Source organism: Lithobates pipiens, unplaced genomic scaffold (genome assembly GCF_037356315.1).
Source record: "Lithobates pipiens isolate NorthernLeopardFrog02 unplaced genomic scaffold, aLitPip1_a1.2 Scaffold_13, whole genome shotgun sequence".
Lineage (NCBI taxonomy): Eukaryota > Metazoa > Chordata > Amphibia > Anura > Ranidae > Lithobates > Lithobates pipiens.
The window spans coordinates 299603334-299609333 of record NW_027507718.1 but is presented as its reverse complement, the minus strand read 5'-3'; positions in this window follow the sequence as shown (position 1 = coordinate 299609333).

The following is a 6000-nucleotide window of genomic DNA, read 5'->3' as shown; positions in this document are numbered from 1 at the left end:
GCTCTCTCCAGCTGATATTGTGTTCCCCTGCATGCCTGCTGTCATCTTCATTACTCTTAGTTAATGATCTTTGGCTTGTTCAACGACTATGCTTTTGCTTAATCCTATCCAGCTACTACATGTTTTAAACTTTCAAGGGGTCCAGGTAGGAGCAAGGCAGGGATCCAGTATATACAATCAGCATGACTCCTTCTGGGGTGAGCGCTAGACCTACAAGCTGGAGTTGAGGATTTCAGAGGTCTTGGTAACTACTATATCTTTTCTGAGTTCCAAACATACTAACAAAGTATTTCCTGAGTCAATAATTACACTCATCACACAGCCTTGCATGACTAGGACCTATAATTAGCAAAGTGGGGGGTGGGGTTCCATGAATAAGAAGGACAGGTACATGCACAGGATGATCTTAAGCACAGCAATACCCTATTAAATAAGAGGTGTTATGGCTAACAGCATATTATTTTTTCATTACTCCAAAAACAAATACAATACAGTGGCAACATGCATTGGATGGGTGAAAATATAAAGGTGGAAAACTACTTCTGAAGATATAGGTGAAAGTGAGGAAAGTAGGCCTCAGTCCCTTTCTTGTGCACATTCATTCTTAGTAGGGACTAAACTGTATCTATGCTGATGTGCAGGAAGTTTTATTACACAGTCAAAATCGTAATTAGACCATTTATATAATTATCCTCTGTATGCTGTCCCACTAACTCTTAAGCCTGGTACACAGAATGAAAATATTGGATGAATGGTCATCCAGTCTTCATATTGAAAATGAAGAGGTTACTAAAGTTACGAAAATTCTCCTATGATAGCATAAAAATTTGGAAGTGATGTAATGTATTGTATTTGTATTGTACTTTCGGACGAAAACTGTACTAAGTGAAACAAAAAAATTGTACATTTCAAAAGCCAATATAAAGGAATAGTAGTGGTAAAGAAAAAAAAAAGCACTTGTGGGTGGTTTAACTAATCTTTTTTTTTTGTACAAGTCTTCTTTAAGGGGGCATGTCAAGGGGTGTGCCTTAAGCCTACAAACTTTTGCTAATAGGTGTCCCTCATTTCCATCTCAAAAAGTTGGGAGGTATGCAATATGGTTTTACACTTGTCTCTTTCAAATACACACAATCAAAAAATGTCTTTTGGAAACAGCCCACCTTCAAATCTCACTGAAAATACATTACGACCCCTTTTTTTTTTATTTTTATGACTCTACTTATCTGAAGGTGGTATCTGCATGTTTTTGATACTTACTAATCCAGTGAATCCAGCGTTGACCTGCTGAAATCCTCTTTCACCTGGCCACAGCTCCGTCCCACGCTGCCATGTTCTCTCTGATGTCATTGAGAGGTCCGGCGGCTCTTCCAGGTTCTGTGGGTGGGCCTCTTGATGACACGCCAATAGGCCCACCCCCTCCTCCTTTCCTTGATGAAAGGCTAAGCCTCCTGGCACATGTGATGTGCCCTGTCTCCCTATGCATGTCATTTGCCTTAGGTGATTGATGCACATCCTGCCCACTGTGCCTCCCAGGATGTGTAGGTCACATATTGCAGGAGGCACAGCGGGCAGGATGTGCGTCAATCACCTAAGGCAAATAACATGCATTGGGAGATGGGGCTGGACTTTTTTTCCAAAGAAAAAAGCCTGATACTTCTACAGGATGGAAGGAGGGGTGGAATGGAAGGAACGTGAGGAAGAGGATGAAAGCCTACTTTAACAAATACAAAACATTTCCTCCTTCCTGTTTTCAGTAAGAAATAGGCTGCAATTGCAATGAACAACCATGCTCCCTTATCAACACAATAATAATGAGATATACAGTACACTCTGTGCAATGAAAACATTTAAATAAAAATGCCTATATGCATAAATAGATTTGAGCTGCAGCATATCATTTCTATGCTCCATTTTAATTAAGCCATCACCACTGTATATGTTCTTTGAATGGCTATGGAGGTGTCTAGGACAGAGGTAGCCAACCTCGGCACTCCAGCTGTGGAACTACAAGTCTTAAGACTAGAGCAGCCACAGGCATGTCCCCCAGAAGCAGATGCAAGGTGGGATTTGTAGTTTCACCAAAGCTGGAGTACCAAGGCTGCCTACACCTGGTCTAGGGTTTTTACAGACCAGGGGTAGGCTAACGGTAGTTTATCACTGTATTGTTGCTTAACTTTATAATAGAAGAATTACATGCTCATTACAGAATGTTGAGACTTTTTCATCAAAGGTTTACATGTTTTGATGTAGTTTTATTTAAAGATATATATTAAAGGAATACGTATTTGTTTTAATTTGCATAGTATTAAAGATTCATTGTTTTAATTTAAATTGTACTGTTTTTGTGTTTTTAGCACTATTTATCTTTTTATTTTCATTATCAATAAATTAAACCCAGCATAATAAAAACGAGCTTTATTTCTTATTTTCTATCATACTGAAACAGACAAAAAGATGAAATAATCCTTTGGAACACTGTCTGTGTGGAAACCCTGGAGACAAACCATGGCATATATTGTTATAAACGAAAGTCTATTTCTGTAAAGCAGTCTGCTTTATGTTGTGTGTGTATAGACTGCTGTGTACCACTTAAGCACAGAATCTGGCATAAGAAAAGTGTGGACTCCTTGTGTCACCTACATAGTTAGGAGATGTATTATGCAGGAATCCCTATTAGGTTTTGCATTATAATGCTTCCAGGCAGCACCCCATGTTCAAACAGGGCACTAAAGCAAAGTGCAAAGTCAAAATCAAAGTCAATGAAATATTCAAGGCAGTTTTTAGGCAGAGATAAAAGCTTACAGCAAATTATGACATTTGGGTAACAAGCAATTATCAAATAAATTGCATGCAGATATAGGAAAAATACAACATCAATACAAAATAGTAAGTGCAATCTCTTTGCCAGTGCACTGTGCCACATTAAAGCTTAAAACGTTTGTTACCACAACACTTCATATTCCTGATATGTGCCTGCTGTACCATGTACTCGTATGAGAAAGTATCCTTTTCTCTTTGTATTGCTTCCTTTATGTAAAATCCCTGGTGTTCCTGCCAGTCCCTCTGCTTTCCTATTAAAAACAGACCATACTAAGCAGAGGAGCAGATTGTGGTCAGTTCTCTAGCTTTGCTGGAAACTCAGCCTGCTCTCCTCCAATCATCAGACTTGTCCTGACACGCCCCCTCCCTCTGCACAGCCATTCACTGGCAAGCTCAGTGTGCTGTTGCTTTACCTCCTCCCAGCTATTATGCAGATGAGAATAGAGGGAATGTGATCACTTATAAAAAAGGGACAAAAACATATTTATGTTTTTTCCTATCCATACAAAAATGTTTTGCCTTTACTATTACTATTTTAAACTGAATTGATTGTTTTACATGGTGATCGTTTACAATCACTTTAAGCTTATAACATCAGAGATACTGTACATACCTCCACTGTAAAAGGTACTGGATAGTATAGGAGGAACAGGCCCAGCCTGGGAGAAAATGGTGACAGAAAATAGGCCAGCACAATGCAGAATCATATTCTATTAAGATTTAGAAACCTAGACTTCCTCCTGGGTTTAAAGATTCAGTTTTTCTAGAGGACACCAGCACCATCCTAGAAGAAAGGGCTGGGAGTCTCAATCTACAATAATACACTTACATACCAACATTTTGAGATGAGAATGAGGGACAGACATTTTTTTGAAATTACAAATGCATCAATTTAGAAATTGGATGAAATGTTTAGCATTGGGAAACACTTTTTGAAAGATAAAAAGTGCATTTTATATACAACTATATAGATCAGAGCAAAATGAGGGACAAATGAGGAGGAAAGAGGGACAGAGGTACATTGCTCCAAATCAGGGACAGTCCCTGGATATCAGGGACAGTTGGGTGCTATGCACTTACAGCTATTAAAAAAAAAAAAAAAGGTTATAATTTCCCTTTATGTTTAATGATCTGTGATATTTGCAGTTTGCAGAAAATTATACATCTCTTGTGCTTAGTGTACAGGAGCTTTCATAGTGGCATGACAGTCCTGTGGCTGTGATTACAAATTGGGGCCAGTGAATTTTAGAAGTGAAGGATCATAATTAATGTTTACTTTCTGACTGTTGTAGTTATCATTTTGTATTCATACATTTTATATGTGACCTAATATTAAATTAGCATTTCCAAAGTAAGCAATGAAGTAAGATAGCAAGTTTTTGCTGTCCAGCATATGTTGCAATCAGAAGGCTTTTATCCATGGTATCCATATGAATATACTCTTTATAAAATGTACTTCTGGAAGCATATGCTGTGTAATTACCCTGGTGTCTGTTTCCAGCATCATCAGTCATATTTAAACTGCTAGCCTGCAATGCTCTTTTATATATATATATATATATATATATATATATATATATTTATGGTCCCTGTTAATCCTTTTGATGCGACTGATTCGTTATCCCTTTGGGTGGACTTTTAGTGGACTTATATATATATTTTGTCACCTGTTTATACACATTTTTGTTTTTTATTATTTAGATATTAGCGCTACATTTTCCTTTTCCCATGAATTTTTGCAAATACATATGTAGCAGCTTTATTTAGTAGTATTCTTCATTATTGTATAGTGCAGTATTATTTTTCCTTTTTTTACATCTCCTGAATAATCTTTATTTGAATTTAAGTCAGATCTACATAATATATATCCTTTTTTTTCTTTAATGTAAATTTTTGGATTATTTTATTATTTTCTCGTGCTCTCCTTTTTATTTTTTTATGTCACATTTCCACAACACCATTATTATGTTGTATTTGTAAACCTGTTTGGTGTTGGTGTCTCTTGTTTATTTTGACATTGTATTTTTGAAATGTACCTGCCTACTCACCAAAATTTTTTTATATTTGCTACTTGAAGAAAAACACATAGGCAAGTATTTTCTGAAAAAAAATCACAATTTATTTCCCATCATAATAACAAAATAAAGATGAAGGCTACGCTGGAGAAAGTGCTTGAATTTGCAAAGCCTTTGGCCCCCAAGGCACACATCAACTTTGTGGCTCAAAAACTTGGTAGCTTGAGAAGTCCATATAGAAAGGAGGTCAATATGGTCCAGAAATCCCAGGAGAACAGCAACAGCAGCAGATGACATATATGTACCCAGGCTGTGGTACTACAACAGGCTGCATGTTCTGTCAGACCAGACTGAAGCTAGGCAATCACTTTCTTGTCTTCCGTACAGCCTTCCTTGCACCCTTCCCTGCAGCCTTCCCTGGAGGCTGTGGCTCTGGAGGTGGACTTGTGGCAGGAGGAGGAGGACGATGGGGGAGCGCACACAGTTGGTCGTCATCAGTTATTTCGCCACTCAACCCCTTGTGGGTGGTTGCAAAAATTATTTTCTCACATTTTCGCCATTGGCCATCCTCCATTCACTGTTAATTGGAGGCTATGTAGCTGTCATAGGCCTCTACAGCATCGAGGGGGGATTTCAGGGTGTCATTAGCCTCCTTGATGAGGGTCAGTGCTGCTTCCTTTGTTTTAGTCCCCTTCCTGGGCCTTTTGTATGGAAGGAGGAGGGGAAGCATCTGAGATTGGGTGTTACTGGGCCCTGCCACCTCCTGGCTGACACTTTCCCCTGCCTCCTCCTGTGTGCCACTTGCCAGAGCCTCATCCTGGCTGAGGTCTTCCTGTGTATGAAAAAGGGACATAGTTTTAGTTTTTTGTTCATCAAACACACAATTTTCAGCCAGACTATCATTCTGAGCCCAGCATTTTTCATTCTTGTCACAATCATTTTTGGCCACTACTGTCAATTGATATGTGAAACACCTTTTGTTAAATCATTAATTTATTATCAATAATAACATCTAGTTAACAACCATAATTTTCACATAAAAAATATGTATAAATATCCTATACCTGGCTCCAACTGGGCTCCACAATCTCTTCCTGGATGGAAGGCCCAGGTTGGTCCACGGAAGCCTCAGCTGGGGTTGATGGAAGGCTGGATGGAAGGGTGG